Source organism: Panthera pardus, unplaced genomic scaffold, assembly GCF_024362965.1.
Source record: "Panthera pardus isolate Hobbes unplaced genomic scaffold, ASM2436296v1 HiC_scaffold_21, whole genome shotgun sequence".
Taxonomy (NCBI): Eukaryota; Metazoa; Chordata; class Mammalia; order Carnivora; family Felidae; genus Panthera; species Panthera pardus.
The window spans coordinates 9,114,125-9,133,396 of NW_026526777.1; the positions used below are offsets into that span (position 1 = coordinate 9,114,125).

The window sequence follows — 19,272 nt, forward strand, 5'->3', positions numbered from 1 at the left end:
CAATGGGCACATCATAGACTTGAAATGAATAAGGGAATTAATAAGTAAGTTTAAAGATAGGTCAATAGAAATTACCCAAAGGAAAACCCAAAGGAAAAAAGAGCCAAAAAAAAAAAAAAAGGCACCCAAGAACTGTGGGACAATATTGAAGAGTCTAATATGCATATATTTGGGATCCCAGAAGAAGGAAACATGGCAGAAAAATATTTGAAGAAATAATGCATTTAAACTTATCTTCATTTATTCCATTTCCAGTGCTCTTCATTTCTTTGTGTAGATCCAAGAGTCTGTCTGGTATCATTTTTATTTTCTTGAGGAAATTCCTTTAACATTTATTGTACTTCTAGGTCTGCTAAAAGTAAATTAGTTCAGTTTTTATTTGTCCAATGAGATTTTTTTATTTCTTCCTAATCTCCAAAAGATATTTTTGCTGGGTATGGAATTCTGGGTTGACATTTTCTTCTTTCAGAAATGTAAGAATTCTACTCCATTGTCTTCTGGCTTGTATAGTTTGTGATGAGAAGTCTGCCATAACTTTTATCTAAGTGCAACGTGTCTTTTTTTTCTCAGGGGCCTTCAAGAATATCTCTTGGCTTGAGGTGCCTGGGTAGGTCAGTCAGTAAATCATTCAACTCGGTTTCAGTTCAGGTCATGATCTCACAGTTCATGGGTTTGAGCCCTATATCGGGCTCTGTGCTAAAGCATGGAGCCTCCTTGGGATTCTGTCTCCCTCTCTCTGCCCCTCCCCTGCTTGCTCTTTCTCTCTTTCTCTCTTTCTCTCTATCTCTCTCTCTCTCTCAAAAATAAATAAACATCTAAAAAAATAATATCTCTTGGCTTTTAACATTTTGAATGATATGTATAGATGTGTTTGTGTTTTGGTATTTATGCTGTTTGGTGTTCTCTGTTGGTGTTCTCTCAGGTTCTTAGATCTGTGGTTTGGTGTTTTAATTTTGGACCTACCTTTGGTTGTTGGGAGGGTGTAATTTTTAAGCTGAGAACTGACAAATGAGTAGGTCTCAGCCAGAAAAAGAATGGTTGAGAAGGGGGTTTCAGAAAAGAAGATTCTGAACAGATGGAAGAAATAGCATGATTAATGGCCTATAGATGAGAGATCCTCACATTAAAAAAAATAAAAGGGTGAATGGGAAGGTATAGCAGATAAGGCTGGAGAGACAGAGGATACATTTTGGAAGACTGTGTAACACACATTAACCATCTATCCTTAGGGTAAACATTGAAGGGTTTTAAGCAAAGGAGTGACATAATCAGATTTAAATTCTTAAATTCCTAATTGTCATCCCACCTACTGACAGGAGAGTATATTTGTGCAAAATGTCTTAGATCCAATGGTCTACACATGTCCTTGGATAGAGTCTCAAGCTATGGGCTTTTCTGTCCCATCTTCCTTTGTTACGTCTTCCATCACCTACCACATACCTCCTAGTCTCCTTGCAAAACTTACCTATACTATGGTCCACTCATTTGAGTCTTGCTAAGTATTTATCAATATCCTCTTTTCTCCATACAGTTATATTATATTTACCAGCCTTCTTTATTATTAGATGTGGCCATGTGCCAGAGTTCTGGCCAATATGAGCAAGAAATAAACTTTTTCCTACATCACCAAGATTTAGGGGTACTTAGTCACAGCATTTAGCCTACTCTGACAAATACATGAAGTAACTATCTAGTTACAAAGAAACTAATGTTTAGATGACTAGTAAATTCCTTGGGTCCATATATTATTTTGTTAAAGTATCATATTTTACATAGAAGGATTAGAACAGATAAGTAAAAGTTTGTGTATTCTGCAACTCACGCAACATTGAGGGCCTCACACTTTACCAGTCTACCTCTAGGAAGCCCCTGACAACACTCCTGGGATTCATGCTTTTAATTAAGCATGGTGTAGAACAACAGAAAGTGCCTTGATTTTATAGCAGGAAAGCCAATATTCCAGTTCCTATGATCCATGTGGCCTCATATAAGTTGCTGACCTCTTTGGTGTCCATGTTTTAATCTGTAAAAGCAGGAATAATACCAGGGTAAAGGATGACACCGACAGGATTAAGCAAGGCCACATCTGTGTGGTAGATTGCTACTTCACTTATATCTACAGCCTTTCCTAGGTGATTCTGCAGCTGCTCTAACAAAAAGAATGGAGCACAGTCCCCCACACCTTGACACTGAGTTCAGCCCTGTGACTTCCTCTGGCCAGTATAGGAGTAAATGAGGCCTCGCAAGTTTCCGCTTGCTCTCTTTTGCCTCTTCTATCACCCTCTCTGCCACGGGAGGACATGTCTGGGGTAGCTTGTTGAAAGCTAGGAGACACCCAAGTCACCTCAGCTTGAGGCCATCCTAGATCAACCGACAGCCAGCCAATGTCCAGCTATGTGAGCAAGCCTAGACAAGACCGCAAAGCTACAGACATGTGAGCAATAAACACTCGTCGTATGGCACTGACATTGCAGGGCTCTTTGTTATGTGGCATCATTGTGGCAACAGATAACCAATAGAGTCTGTGAGATTAAGTCCCCACAAACTGTAAAGTACTACACAAATGTAAAGTATTAAAGCTCATGAAAATTATATATATTATATAATTATGCTTATATAATTATATACTATTTAATTATATATTTATATACTTTATATGTATATTTGTATGTTATATAGTGATATATATATTTATATATTATATATAAATATATATCTTTCTGAGCTTTAATAATTATATAATATATATACATTTTATATATGAATCAAACATAATAATAATTTATATTTTTAATATATTTTAGTATATTATATAGTTACATTGTATATAATTTGTGTGTGTGTGTGTGTGTGTGTGTGTGTGTGTGTAGCCAAGGACTCCATTGGTCTATGAGATATTAGAGCTTATTGAAAAAATTCATTAAGTCCTTATTTAGAGAGTCATGGAATCAAAGTTTGAGTTGGACAGAACCTTGGAGATTGTCTCATCTACCCTTCTACCTGTGTATGGAGACTCTTCTCCATATTGATTCCCTTTCCGGGTACCAACAGATTTGTGTCCTCTAGCCCCTCTATGCTGGGACATCCTTACATCCTTCTCTGTCTCTAGCAATACCTGTGTGGACAACCCAGGAGGCTCTAGGTCCATCCTTCTCACTTGGCCATTCCCCTGTCTTGATGTCTGTGGCTGATGCTCTGGTCATGCTGTGATTTACAATTTTTCCAGATGCCTTCAACATGCAGCCACTTGCCAAAGTAAAAGTTGCTAATGCCGTATCATTGATCACATGTTCCTGCATATTGCATTAATCTTAAAGACCCAGCTTAATGCACACAAGGACACCCTCTCTGAGTATTGAAGGGCTGGTCCACAAAAGCTCATAAAATAGGCATCCTCCGGATTTCCAAAGGAATGGAAAGCCACAAGAATAAATTGGAAGAGAAATCGGGCAAGCTGTTTTTTATTTTCTAAAGGAAGGAAGAAATTATTTAGCCTGATTCAGGGCTCTTTCAGGCACCTCACACATTATTATCGCTGAACAAATGCTTATTATTCTTCTTAGCAATGAGGTAAGCCGAGATGGACCTTTTCTTCCCTAAAAGGAATCAGGAGTACTTCCAAGTCCCATTTCTGCATCCTAAATGCTATCTTCACCTTAGCAGCCGAAGGATCTTTTCTTCCTCTAACCTAGAAGGCAGGAGGCAGAGTGCCTGTCTAGAAAAATGACAAATCAGACATGACATACATACAGACCTATTACTTCTGTCATATTTCTCCTCTTAACTTTTCTCAGCAATTAAGGTTTCCATGAGCTTCCCACTCCTTTTCAAATCCTGCTCGTGAGGCAGTTGTAATTAAATTCCCTTGATTTCCCAGTGCTGCTTCTTTGTAAAATAACTTGATCTTAGAAAAGTTCCCTTTCTAAATTTCCCCGCACACCCTTTCCTGACCTGGACTGTGATGGTGTTCGAAATCTTTTCCTTTCTTCTGTATCTAAACTTAGGTCAAGCACTGCATCCTCCAGGAAGTCTTCCCTGATGGCCTAACCCAGCTTCATTTGGATGCCCTCTCTCTGGACTCCCATAACCATCTCTATATCCCTCTATCCAATTTACCATGCTGTCTTTTAGTCATCGGTAGGTATCCTTATTGTCTCCCATGCTTGGCCTGTGCACAGAGGACAGGGTCATGCCTCAGTTGCTTTTCATCCAGGGAGCCAGACTTTCCAGTAGAATTCAGAAAGAGAAACACTGACCAGTAGCTGATGTGCCCTCATGGCAACTATTTCGTTCCCCTTGACACTATGCTCCACGTGCTGAGCCTAAATCAAACATTGCCTTTGTTCCTGCCTTGTTAGCGTCACAAAGATAATTTACCTGGGGGTGAGCATCATGGAATCTTCTGAAATCATCAAACTATCAAATAACTTTTTGCTACCTGGTCTGGGGGCAGATTTATACTAAGCACTATGGGGGGGAGGGGGTAGATAATAAGGAAATAGAAAACTAGGTCTCAGACAATAAGAAATGTATTATCTAATTGAAGATTCAAATGTATGCATATAAAACACTAACGTTGCATCAGAGAATATGAGTGCAAATAAATTACATACACATTAGCAGTGAGAGGAGAAATTCAGAGAGGGAGAGAGTGCAGGAAAAGGAGGAAAGTTGGAAGGGCTTTTGAGGCAGCTTTGCAAACGATGCTAGGGGCGCCTGGGTGGCTCAGTCAGTGAAACAACCCGGTCTTAATTTCAGCTCAGGTCATGATCTCACGGTTTGTGAGTTCGAGCACCGCGCGGGGTTCTGTGCTGACAGTGAGGAACCTGCTTGGGATTCTCTCTCTCTCAGCCCCTCCCCACGCACCCCCCCCCCTCAAAATGAACAAACAAATATTAAAAAAAAAAAAAAAAAGAAGCTAGACTCAGGTCTTGAAGAAGAGTAGGATCTCAGGAGAGGGGAGAGGACAGGGTGCGGCCTTTGGAAGGAACAACATAAACAAAGGTTCAAAGGCAGGATCTGTGCAGTCTGTTTAGATTTGGAGAATCACGAGTAGACGTGCGTGGCTTGGATGAAGGCCCTTGATGAGGAATAATGGGAAATTAGGTTCCAAAGCCAGACCATATTATCTTGATTTTCCCCCCAATAAAAAGAACCGCCTAAGTCACCTACTTTTAAAAGGCCCCATCAAATCCACGTCCTGAACAGGAAATGTGCACTTAGCAGGGAATGTGCAGTGTTACTATAGCTCAGCCACCACCAATTACTCTCTTCAAGAGAACCGTGTTAACTCTTGACTAACCAAAGTGTGTTTCTCTGGTCTGTGCTCTCCCTAATTCAACCAACCAGTACATCTTGTACACCCACTGCTTCCTGCTCTCTGTACGAAACTCCCTAAGTCACTCAAAAATGAAGGAGACAGAACTCCTAACTCCAAAGAACGTATTTTCGTCTTATTTTCCTTCTTCCACACTTCTCTCTCTGCTACCATTTTTTAGGGGCAGTATCCTTTTAGGGGCTCCATCAGACTCCAGACCTCCTGTAATTAAACACATTTGAAACATGCTGGTAGGTTTGAAAAGAGAGGAAAGAAGAAAGCAAGTCAATAAATAATTTGGGGGTGAAATGCTTACATCTGGAGAGCCTTCCTTAGGATGTTAGGTCTTCAGCTAGCCTCTCCTCTCAGTGGTTAAGAATTGGCTCTATCTGCCAGCAACCTTCTTTTGTATCTCCCTCCGATGAGAAATAAGAGATCTCTCTTCTTGTCTAAATGAGGAGAGGAAATCGTGGCCACGCCAGGATAACACAGTCCAACTCACCCTTCTGAGTCTGACTTTGACCAGCCCCCAGGCCAGCTCCAAAACAGCACAGCATGGCTGGAAAACCCTCCCTCTCAACATGCCAGGCCATGTGTCTCCTATCATTCAAATAATTCCTGAAATCCCAACCGCTCTGTGGTCCTTCAGGACTCCAGAGACAAATAACTGTTTCCCCTCATCACACACTACTCATGAAAGGCTTTGGCCACTTTCCCTGATGGATCAGCACCCCCACCCCCATATAGAATGAATTCTCCTTTGCTCCGTACCCATAAACATATGGGCCCTTGAATCATACTTATTATAAACAGCCTACGTTTGAACTCCTCTGTGGCACCCTACAACCTCTCTGTGGGTCCAGTAGTCTTGGGTTTGTTGGGATCTTCGGAGCCAGCCCTGTCAGTGTTGTTTTCATAAGTGGACTGGAACAAGACCAGACCAAACAAGCATTCACACATGATTTTCTCACTTAAAAACAACTGCAAAAACCAACACTCCTATGGCATTTATAAAATGCTTTCGTATCCATGACCTGTTTTCTTCTTCAACCTAACCCTGCAAAGTAGGATTTCCTTTACCCTCTATGAATAAAGAAATGGATGTTAAAACAGGTTAAGTAACTTGCCTTTGGTCAATAAGTGGGGCCCAGAAAACTATTTGAAATGAGCTCCTTCTAGATTCTTCACCTGACACCATAAAACAAAATAAATATTGGACAGATTAAAGACTTAACAAATAAAACTATGAACAAAAGGGGAAAAAATGAAGATTTTGCCTGATCTCTGGATGAAGAAAGATTTTTTTAGGCATAAAAACACTGGAAGAAATCAAAAAAGGAAACATTAGATTAGTCTACACAAAAATGTAAACCTTTGGGGGCACCTGGGTGGTTCAGTCGGTTGAGCATCCTACTCTCGATTTCGGCTCAAGTCGTGATCCTGGGGTCCTGGGATCGAGCCCTGCATCAGGCTTTGCACCGGGTGTGGATCCTGCTTGAGATTCTCTCTTCCTCTCCCTTTGCCCCTCCCTCACTCACTCTCGCTCTCTAAAAAAAAGAATAGTAATAATAATAATCATAAATCTTTTTTAAAAATGTAAAACTTTTATATGTCCCAAAGCCAAATAAAAAGCCAACAGCCATCTGAGGGGAAACTGTCTGAACACTAGATAGGCTCCTATGAAGCAGCCTTGCTCAGTCACCGTCTGGGGCCAGCTCTAGAAAACTAGGACTTTGGTTCAAAAGCTGAGGCCAGTTCCGGAGCAGCTCACCAGCTCTCTAGCGAAGGGACATTCGAGTGGCACATATCACAATCCGCACAGAAAAAAAGCCGGGAAACTCATCAAAAGGTTAGTAGTGCCTATGGAATTATGCATTACTTTACTTTCTTCTTCATACTTTTCTGTACTTTCCATGTTTTTGCAAAACATATCATAATTGGGGGGGGAAAAGGTTTTATACTCAGAAAAAACAGAGTTTTATTTTAAAATGAGGATTATCAAAGGATTTCTGTTTTCCCTAATTGTTCTCAGTCTTATCACCACTCATCTTCTGAGAGTGATGTCTCTAATATATTCGTAGTTTGCTTAGAAACATCTGAGTGAGGACATTATTTTCAGAACAAAATAAAGCTTGAAATTACATGTATCCACACAGAACACTGTTTTTGGTTTGCTCTCTGAAGGCTTTGCTTCCTTGAAGGTTTATGAAAAACTTTCTGGGGTGGGGGATGCTCCCGGGTGGCTCAGTTAGTTAAGCCCCCGACTCTTGATTTTGGCTCAGGTCGTGATCTCACAGTTCATGAGTTCATCCCCTCATCGGGCTCCGCACTGACCGCATGGAGCCTGCTTGGGACTCTTTCTCTCCCTCTGTCTCTCCCCAACTTGCACTCTCTCTCACACACACAAAATAAATAAGTGAGCTTTAAAAAAATTGTTTTGCTGATTTGCTTCTCCTAACAACTGCATTGGAAGGAAGAAGGAGAAGCAGGTGGGAGGAAGGGAGTTCCCACGTAGCATCTGCACCAGGCAGGGTGGGACAGGGGGTTTACACCACCACGCCACCTGTGACAAGTGTTTTTTGTCATGTGGGGATGTCAAGGTTCAGAGTCAAGTACTGTAAGAGCTGGAGACAGGATTCACTCCAGGTCAGCTTGGCCCCAAATCTTTGCTCATTCATTTACACCTCGTGGCCTCCAATCAAGAGCTATGTTCACATCGTGCAGCTCAGCCAATTTGGGGGAGTTGACCACTGGAGCTCAGCCAATTTGGGGGAGTTGACCACTGGAGCTCAGCCAATTTGGGGGAGTTGACCACTGGAAGTGCCTGGGCACACAACAGGCAGTTCTGCCAAGCATGGACTGAGAGTCAAGAGATTGTGTCCTAACCTCAGCTGTGTCCAAAGGGCCACGTGACCTTGGACAAGTTTGCTTTCTCGCCCACAGAAGCAGTGGCTGGGACTGGCGGTTTCAAAAGGGCTTTCCTTCTCTTAAACTCTGACTCCCTAATAGTCATTTATACGTGTGAAAATGGTGCTCTCCACAAGCCAGTGCTGTTCGTTCTGCTTCAAGGGCACAATTCTCTAAACAGGTCCCTATGATGGCCTTATCCAGGACCACTGCCAAGCTCGTTCACTATGGCACTGTTTACCCACAGAAAACTGGTAACAATCTAAACATCAATGGAGAGAGAACTAAAATAAGCTATGGCACGGGGGCACCTGCGTGGCTCAGTCGGTTAAGCGTCCAACTTCAACTCAGGTCCTGATCTCATGGGTCTTGAGTTTGAGCGTGCATCAGGCTCTGTGTTGTCAGCAAGGGGCCCAACTGTTCCCTTCTCTCTGCCCCTCCCCTACTCTCTCTCTCTCTCTCTCTCTCTCTCAAAAATAAACATTAAAACATGAACGCGCACACGCATGCACACACACACACACACTCTCTGGAGCTTTTATATGGGGCACCACAGAAAAGGCTGGGTCACATAATTCATTCCTTGAAGAAATCTCTATAACATCCTAACACATACTATTAACTGACCATGTAATGCCATCAACTTAACTTCCTCCAACAAGAGTAATGCAGGACCTACTATAAGCTAGATAGTATATGAATCTCCACATTCATATAAGGCATTCTACATATTCATATAATGAATTGGTCCCTGGGCCCCAAGGTGTTCTCAGTCTGGGGCGGGGGGGGGGGGGAATGCATAATTATGGTACATTTTAAGGAGAATTGTCATACAGTTACAAAGTCCAAGAAAGCCTAGGGTAATTCTGTCTGGAGGAATCTAAAGAGGCCCAGCATTTAACCTGGATGTGGAATTTGAAGTGGGTACCTACAGAGTGAGCGGGACCTCGTAAAGTCACGAGAGGACAAAACAGAGGACCCAAAGGGTATATAATATAGAGAGAACTGGCACACTGCAGGGGCCAGAGGGGGCCAGTAGGCACCTATGAGGCTAGGGAGTAGCAAATGAGCTGGGGAAAGGAGGCTGGGTCAGGCCCTGAGGGTCGGGAACACCATCTGTACACAGGACAATGGTGAGCCATTAGAAGTTTCCGCGCAGAGGAGCAGAGCAATTAGAAGGCTTTCCTGACAAAGACAGATCACTCTGGAGGCTGTGTGGCCAGCAGATTAATAGGTATCTGGGTCTGGGTAGATTTAATGGCCCTGAATATTTAACTAAGTGAGTTTCCTAAACACGAAAAGTATGATACATTTTAATGCGTTTCTGTCTCTCTCTCTATGGCAACTAATCTTAATTATCTTAGAAATCTGAGTTCAAGAAGGTATCTCACCTGTTTATCTTCAAAGGGAACAAGTCAAGGGTTTACTCTGAGTATTAAATGTGCATCTTTATAGGTTTAAGTCTTAATTAAATAGCAGTGGGATCCATACGCAGGTTACTGAAAGTGTAAATACCTGGAAAGAAGGGGGGAAAAATATTTGAAATTTGTCATGTTGAAGTATTGTTATTAAAAGAACAGAAAACTGTTAAAAACCAACTCATTGTACCCTGCTGTCTGTTCAGGCTGCTGCAACAAAATGCCACAGCCTGGGCGTCTTGTAAACGACAGAAATTTATTTCTCACAGTTCTGGGAGCTGGAAGTCCAAGGTCAAGGTGCTGGCATGACTGAGCGAGGGCCCTTTCCTGGGTCTCCAACTTCTTGTGTCCTCACAGGGCAGAAGGGGTTGGGAGCTCTCTGGGGTCCTCCGTTATGAGGCATTAATCACATTCATGAGGCTTTATCTTCACAACCTAACCTCCCCCCAGAGGCCTCACCTCCTAATACCATCACACTGGCCTTTAAGATTCAACCATAGCACCTGGGTTCCATTTACTGCATGTAAATTCATACGTTCAATTACGAAAAAAGTCTGTGGAGGAAATAGGATCCAGTCTACACCCTTGTCCCTCCACACCTGCTACCTCCCACCCCCTCCCCATCCCCGTCACATATACGGGCAACACCCAACACCAGCACTGTAACCCAGTTCTGCCATTGTGGTTTAGCTGACTCCAAAACTTTAAAGAAAGTCAGCCCTAAAGCACTAAAATTGGGGTAACCACTCAGGACAGCAGGACAAGTAGAAAAGGAAGCAATCTCAGTAGAGTCAAAACCAGGGGTGGACCCTGCACCATACATATCAGCATAAGCAGTAAGTTGGGCATGTATTCGTTCAGAAACCAGAGAGCACCCAGTATATGCCCAGCGCTGGCCCAGGCGCTGGGACTGGTGAGAAATCGGAAACAGCCCTTTTCCTCAAGAAAACTCTGTCTCTTTTGATGCTTCCTGCAACTCTCTAACTGCTTAAGTTGTTCGGAGGAGGAAACTGAGGTTCAGAGATGCTAATGCACTTCTCAAGACCAGGATGCCATGTGGGGGGATTGAGAATGAGGCAGGAAGACTGGGTGAGAGTTGAGCACTGAGTCACTGACAGAGCACAAGCGCAGGAGAGCACCTGTTGTAAAAGAAGTCCCCAAGTCTAGGGGCCAAATTTACACACAGGGACCCCAGATGAGGGGGCAGACCGCTGCCTAGGCAGGAAGCATTGCAAACTATTATGCGCCCCCTAAGACCATGTTAGCTTTAAAAGCGTGTGCACATGGGTGCATACACACACATGGACCAACTTCCTAACTCCAGTCAAGATATCCAGGGGCACCTGGGTGGCTCAGTCGGTTAAGCATCCGACTTCAGTTCAGGTCACGATCTCGCGGTCTGTGAGTTCGAGCCCCGCGTCAAGCTCTGGGCTGATGGCTCAGAGCCTGGAGCCTGCTTCTGATTCTGTGTCTCCCTTTCTCTCTCTGCCCCTCCCCGTTCATGCTCTGTCTCTCTCTGTCCCAAAAATAAAAAAATAAACGTTAAAAAAAAATTATTTTAAAAGATATCCAGTCAAGGCAGCTTATAGAGTGCACTGCTGGAGGCACACAGACCTGGGTTCAAATCCCAGCTCTTCTGCTCAACAACGCGTCAAGCTACTTAACCTTGCCCTGTGTTACTAAGCCTTATCTCAGGGGGCTGCAGTGGGGAGGGGGAATTCTGGAAGAAATGATGCATGGAATGTGCTTAGCAGAGTGCCTGGCATTCAGTGCCAATCAGGAAAAGTGAACCGTGACACTTCCCACTCAAGAAGACCCAAAGCAAAAATGTGATCTGTTCTCACAAACGGGTTCCTTCTGCACCTGGTCTCTCTACCTGCATGACTCCTACCCACTGGCCAAAACCGGACACCGCTCTCTCTTCCACTTGTCACACGGCCACCCTTCCCCCTTTCTCCGCCATCTTGACCATCACAGCTAGCACTTCCGGTGTGATTCTACGTTCAAAGATACTAAGCCAAGCACTTTACAAGATCTTTAATTGGGCAGCGAAACCCTCACGAGGAAGGTACTATCATTATCTCTGCTTTGCATCTGGGGAAACTGAGGCTTGAGTTAAGAAACTTGCCCAAGATCAGAGTGCCTGGGTGGCTCAATCAGTTAAGTGACCGACTTCGGCTCATGATCTGACGGTTTATAAGTTCGAGCCCTGGGTCGGGCTCTGCAGAGCCTGGAACCCACCTTGGATTCTGTGTCTCCCTCTCTCTCTGCTCCTCCCCTGCTCACACTCTGTCTCTCTCTCTCCTTCAAAAATAAACAAACATTCAAAAAAAGTTTAAAAAAAAGAAAGAAAGAAACTTGCCCAAGGTCACACAGCTATTTTGTGAGAGAGATCACATTTTATAGACCGTTTATTCCAAAGCCCAAACGCTGAACTATTACACTGTGTTGCCTCCCAACGAACCAGTCACTACCTTAGCCTGGTGTATTCTCCCTGCGGCTTCCTGTCACTGTACTGCAACCACATCCCGCTCTACTCAAGCCCAGAGGGCTCTGTGGGTTTTCGGAAAGTGGTATGGACCACTGAATTCCCCATCAGCCTCAGAATGCCAGGCTGATGGGGAATACGACCAACACAGTGTCTCTGAGTCTGAGAAAGGGTGTTGCTCAGCTGGGAGCCACCCTGGCGGGGAGGGTGGGCAGGCGGCATGGAGGCCGAGGAGGAAGGCAGTCCATGAGTCTAGGTGTGAGGTACAAAGGGCCTGAGGCGAGGGGTGGGGGTGGGAATGAAAAGGCTGCATGCGACAGACATTACCTCACCAGGCACAAATACTCCCAAGGCTGGAGCTTTAATAATTCTGTTACTAGGGCAACAGCAAAAGAATCTATCTCGGAGAGAACCCAGCGCGGCCCGTTTTTACACAGAAGCATGGCGGCTGTAAGCTGGGTTCTCTCTGAGATAGGGGTGAAGGCGAGTGGCCAAATGACACAGCAAGCCGCATGCACCAGGATTTTCCCTGAGGTTTTTCTAACCTTTCCATCCTTCCTAGTTTGGGAAGTGGAGAGACATTTATCCAAAGCAAGCTCTCCAGGAAGGTAGACGGCGTGATCCATGAAACAGGGGCTATTTGAGCCCCATGACAGGTTAGTGAGCCTGCCTCTGATACTTGGACACTTGGGGTTTGGTGGAGAAGGGCTCAGGTTGAGAGTCAGCCTGGAGACAGAAGCGAAAGCATTTATCACAACGTTAACCAGTCGCTCAGCTACCTGCCTTCCCCTTGCTTGGCACCACCGGGGCTCTGGCCAGGCCTTAAGGGTGTCTTCTTCAGTCTGTCCAGGAAGTAAAGAGCTGGGAAGACCCTCCTGGGGGAGTGAGTTCATGGGCTCTGATCAGAAATACAGATGCTCCTTGTAAGACCCACGGTAGAGTAAGCTTTCTTCCCAGGAGCTCCGTGGTCCTCCCCCCATTGTCCTTCTGGGAGTATGGCAATGACCCACCCACATGACTCCATTGACCTCTGACAGCAGCCCTTCCAAAAACCCAAGAGCCCCAGCACCTGGGTGGCTCAGTCAGTTGAGCGTCGGACTTCAGCTCAGGTCACGACCTCACAGTTCATAAGTTCAAGCCCCGCATTGGGTTCACCGCTGTCAGCACAGAGCCCACTTCGGATCCTCTGTCCCCCTCTCTCTCTGCCCTTCCCCGGCGTGTGCTCTCTCAAAAATAAATAAAACATTAACAAAAAACAAAAAACAAAAAACAGCCTTTCAAAGATGCTGGGAAAACTCTGAGACCTTCTTACCTGCCTCCCTCAGGATTCATGCTCTCCTTTTCAATTTCTATGCCAAATGCCAACTTGGCCCCTCTATGTAACACCCTGTGGGGACACCCTTCACCTTGCCCATGGCATTTGTCTCTACCTCCCACATGACATATTTTCTTGAAAATCTGTGTGCGAGGAATGCTGAAGGAGAGACAGGACCCAATTTCCCTCAGTCCTCCTCCTAACCGCCCAGAGCCTCTGTGAAGTACAGATTCCCCCCGAGAGACCACCAAAGGCTTCCACTGCTTTAGAATTTCAGTATCAAAGGTTGTTCTGAAGGCCAGGAAGGAGGTGGGTAGCCATGCCCACCTGGATTATGGAGAGATTTCCACGATAGTGGTTCTGTCCCTTCTGGGGCTCTGATAAAGTATGAAATGCCCAGTGGTCTGCCCAATGGATACAGCATGTTGCAGATGGCCTTGGAAGGAATTCCTCATTACAGAAATATGGGTCACCTCAGGCATCGACGAGTCAACGGTTGCTGGCCTTGCCATTCATTCTTTGAGCTTAGGAAAGTTGTTTTTCTATTCAGCTTCCTTGCCTGCAAAAGGAAGAAAATTATACAAAACAATCTCAAAGGTTAAAGCTGAAAAGGTTGTAAGCCTTCTGAAAGACAAGGAACCCCAAAGTGTAAATAGATCACATAACCACAGTGGTTTGAGCTGGTCTGGAGTTAATGTACCATTTAGTGCCTCGGAGGGGCACTTTTATAGTACATTTATTCCATGGAGCCTGTAAAAACAATAATGAGCATTTTGAGGCATTTGCATAAGTGGTGGTGGTCTGGCTTAGTAACTAAGAGCGTGCACTCAGGAATAAAACTTTTTGGACCCAATCCTGCCTTCATCACTCATCAGCTCTGTAGCCTTGGACAAATGGCCCCTCTTAGAGCTTCTTTTTCTTCATGGGTCATGCCACATGACTCGCTGCATTGCTGTGAGAATCACATACCTGACAGGGTGAATAGTAAAGGGTAGTTGGTATGTTATATTAAATGATACTCAATCTTTATAGCAATCCTGGAGAAGCATTATTTGGCATCCCTATTGTATCAAAAAGAAACATGTCCATAGAAGCTGAAGTGTTTGCCTGGAGTCACTTGGCAAGGAGTTTCTCCTTCCGAAGCTCATACCACAACACAGGTGTCTCTCCCATGGTCTCCTCCCAAATCAATGGGCTCAGACAAAGTCGCAGTGCGGGTTTCAGGCATAATGACTACTACACCTATAAGCCTAGCCTTGGGCGTTAGTTAGTATATAAATCTGTTATAAGCTGAGAAGGTGATCCAATCCCCCCAAAACGGTATGCAATTTCAAGGCTTCCCTTAGATTCCTCTAGATAATAAATACTACAGAAATGTATAATGTAGGGGGAGCCTGAAAACAAAGACATCCCTGGGGAACACAGCAATTGGAGTGATTTCCTCTGGCCTACACTCTTGTAAAGGTCCAATCTCCTGAGCAGGGACTCAGGCAACCTGAAGGAGAAAGACAAAAATAGTTCATACCAGGTGGTACTAAAAACAGACCCAAGGCTCACAGCTAGCTAGCTAGATAGCTAATAGATAAATCATAGATAGATAGATAGATAGATAGATAGATAGACAACAGATAGATAAATAGATACAATAGATAGGTAGATAGGTAGGTAGGTAGATAGACAGCTATGATAGATATAGATAATAGATAAATGATAGATGATAGGTATAGATAGATAACAAATCAATTATAGATAGATAGATAGATAGATAGATAGATAGATATAGATAACAGATAAATTATAGACAGATGACAGAGGAGAGATAGATAGATATGATAGGTAGATAGGTAGGTAGATACATAGATATGATAGATATAGATAGATAATAGATAAGATAGATGATAGATATAGATAACAGATAAATTATAGATAGATAGATATAAATGATAGATGATATAGATAGATAATAGATAGATAGATAGATAGATAGATAGATAGATAGATAGATAGATAGAGATGATAGGTGGATGGATGGATAGATAGATATAGAGATGATACATGAATAGATGACAAAGATATAGATGATAGATGATAGATAGATAGATAGATAGATAGATAGATAGATAGATAGATATGACAGGTAGATGGATAGATGGATGGGTGCATGGATGGATGGATGGATATAGAGATGACATATGAATAGATGACAGATAAAGATATAGATGATAGATATGATAGATGATAGATGGATGGATAGATAGGTAGAGATAAATCTATCTATAGGTAGACAGAAAGACAGACATATTTGGCCCTTAGGCCCCACCCTCCTGGCATATATTAGGACTTCTTTTCTCTTCCAGGCTGTCTTTCCTGTTCATCATCAATCTGTTTTCCGTGGGACTTGCCCCCAGCCCCATACCTGCCTCGACGGCCCTGCTGAATAGGACACAAGCGTTATCAGAAGTCTGGAGTGACCTGGATGCCATAAGCAGCTTTGACATCAAAGTCCTTAGCATTCTGCATTCGTTAGACCTGCACCCACTGAATTCCTGGCCCAGGAAGCAGAACAGAGAACTGACTTCTACGCCGCTAGGTTGCTAACCCTGTGGAGAGTCCTGAGTTGAACACATGAGCAGTCTTAACTGAAATAAAATGGCACCGGCATTTCTTTCTATTTTTCTCCTGAGCAAATACAAGTATGCGGAAATTATATTGCCCTCGGCCCTTGCTCCCGGGCGTCGGATGGAACAGGCACTGACTAACATTTACAAACTGTTTACCCTGTGCCGGGCACCGTGCAGTCGCTAGAATCTGTCCTGGTGCTCGGGTCTTAAGGCTTCAAGCATCTGTCCTTCCCCTGCACAGACTGGCTCTTGATGGAACCTTACACTTGGGCGGGTGCTCAGAGAGCATCCCGCCTTGTTCTATAGAAAGGAAACCAAGGCCCTGGGAGGGGATGGAAATCAAGGGTCCTGGCTGTATCCACTTTGCTCTATCCTCCCCCACCCTTGCCTTTTTATAACATCAAAGACTGTGCCCACCTGTCTTTTGGATCATGAGAGTCTGTTGGGAGGCACACTGGCACTCGAGAGGGATCGGTAAGCGGGAGGCTGTCTCTGTCAGATACAGCTAAAAATAGGAGCCGGCCCGAGAGCAGCCTCAGCTAGTGAGTGTGCACTGAGACCAGGTGCTCCTCACCGAGTTCACCTGATACCCACCAGTGCTACTGGAAGGACAGCCACCCCGGCCACCTCAGGGGCAGAGGTGGGCTCAGCAAACAGCTGTATACACTAAGGGCAACCCAGCTGCTTCTGAAGCTGGGGCGAGCAGATTCTATTTCTGCAGCCATCTGACCACGTGGGGCCACAGGGGGTCATCAGAAGGAACAGGAAGGCTCTTCTCTTGGCCCTCCCCTAATGGCTCCCTGTGGGGCCTGAAATCTTCCCATGATGTAGGAATTCAGCAGTCCTAAGGAGAGTTGGAAATTCTCTCGTTCACCTCCCTCAATATACAGATGAGAAAAATAAAGCACGGAGACATTAAGCAACTCTGCCAAGGGCAAACAGCCTAGTCCAGAACTTCCCAGAGCAGGATCCCTGAAATAAGAGTCTCGTAGATGTTCCTTGAAGAGAAATTGTCTCAAAGGCTCTGAGATCAGGTAGTTGGGAAAGGCCGCATTCTCTATCTAACAAATATTTACTCAGTCTCAAAACGAGGACCACGTTTGAGGGATCTGGTCTAACCTGGCAGAGCTGGAACCAGCCTACGGGCGTGCAGACTTCAGGACCACAAAGCACACAGCTACCCCAGGCCAAGGACTATTACTCGATTTAACCATTCATGAGGCTTTGCTAAAATGGCAATGCTCCGGAGAGAGAGAAAGACATAACTGACTGGCGTCCCTGATAACTTTTAATGCACTTTGTTTGTCCGAGGCTTTTCCAAGTGAGAGCACTTGCAATCATATGGCCAAACAACAAAGCCTGAGCCAGAGGCTGCTGCCTTGAGAAAGTGCATCCACATGCGGCGGCTAGAAATCAAATGCGTAAACCTGGACACGCTAGCTCCCCTGAAAGGAAGAGTCAGAAAGAAGGAGAGAGGCCGAAAAGTCACTCCACAAGCTTTGGCAAACCAGGCAGCCATCATCTCTCCCCAAAAGGAAATGGATGGGGGCACCTGGGTGGCTCAGTCAGTTAAGCAGCCAACTCTGGATTTCAGCTCAGGTCATGATCTCATGGTTCATGAGTTCGAGCCCTGCTTTGGGCTCTGTGCTGACCCTGTGGAGCCTGCTTGGGATTCTCTGTCTCCCTCTCTCTCTGCCCCTCCCCCACTCATGCCCTCTCTCTCCCTCTCTCTCTCTCTAAAAATAAATGAATATGCTTAAAAAAAAAAAAAGGCAAACCCAGCCCACTGGGAAGGAATGTGGCATTCCTACCACACCCCCTCCAAACCACACCCTCAACTTGTCTTGGCCCCCAGGGGAAGCCATCGCCCCAGAAATTAATTCTTCCCCATATATAGCCTTCACAGGCGAAATTCCTCTCCCGGGCAATCATGTAAGGTCTAGCAAGGAACTTTTTTTTTTTTTTTTTAATTATAAGGAAAGGGTGGCTCCCCCATCAATAAAATCCTGCTTCAATTAGTTCAACCATCCTTTGGGTCATTATTTTAAGTGTTTGAAATTTCTACTTAAATAAGGTCACTTTCAATTTGGTAAACACTCCTAAGTCATCATCTTAATTCACGGCCAGTCACCCTAGGAATGCTGAGTAAGTAAACATAATCAAGCATTAGCTAACCAGCCACAAATCCACTTGAGTTTATTAATTTCTCTCTTGGCAGAGAAACACGAAAAGGGACCAAACCATCAGAGACATTCACGCATCATTCATTCAATAAATATTTATTACACACCGGGTGCCAGGCACTATGCTAAGCTAAATATAAGTGGCATTATTTTATGAATATTCACAGCTAGGTTACCTATGAAATCCTATTTTCCCCCAAAACATAAATTTTCATTCCTGAGGTGCTTTTTCTTCATTTCTGCCCAATATGCCTTCCTCCGTGGAGTAGATGATGCGTCGCAACTCTTCAGCTTCCAGATCCTCTATCCCTCCCTCCAAAAGACCCTCTTTCCCATCATCCCTCAAACAGTTAATGACTATAAACTCTCACGAGAAACTCTAGAGAGGCACTCGCTACTTTAAAAGTCCCAGGAGAATAGTAAGGGTAAGAAATAGTTCATATCCTCGCACTCAGATATTTTCTCATACATTTGAGTTTTGTGTTAAGGAGAGTAGCTTATACTTGCTCTAAAGGTTTTTGAAAATACTAACGCACATATATTCCAAATGCAGAAAGGGTTGTACGCACACTAGGAATGCAATCTTAAGAGCACCACCTCATCAGAGGAATTCCCTTCCCTCGTTCGAAGGAGGCTCCCCTTTCCTCTCCCACCAAGAACTGGCGCCTGTCCGAATCCGTTCCCCAAGGAAAAGACCCACTCTGAGAACTGACCTTAAACAAGTCACTTTGCTCCTCAGTATAGAAGGGAGCTGTGCTGAACACCGCCAAGGTCCCTCTTAGGTTGGATCCCTAACCTAATCCTCTACTACACCTCCCTGGGAACTGGTACACACACACACACACACACACACACACACACACACACTGTGAACCGGCCCCCCACCCCCATGCTGCAGGGCCCTGATTTCCCCGGGGAAAGCCAGCTTACCGAGATACACAAAACACCCCCACACCACCCAGAAGGAGAGGCGGGACTCTCCCTCCCTCAGCCAGGCAGTCTCCTGAGGCTGCTGACATCACA

The 19,272-nt window shown here is 44.5% G+C and overlaps 1 long non-coding RNA gene across 1 annotated transcript; it reads right to left on the reverse strand.

The window, feature by feature from the left end:
- Nucleotides 1–5,436: 5,436 nt before the first annotated feature.
- Nucleotides 5,437–19,265, reverse strand: LOC109276630 (uncharacterized). The gene is made up of 7 exons (XR_002084764.2): nt 19,180–19,265; nt 13,919–14,004; nt 12,676–12,856; nt 9,616–9,739; nt 6,702–6,864; nt 5,634–5,766; nt 5,437–5,539 (listed from the first exon to the last, which is right to left on the reverse strand). It is a non-coding gene; the product is annotated as an uncharacterized LOC109276630 (long non-coding RNA).
- Between the last annotated feature and the right edge of the window lie 7 nt (nt 19,266–19,272).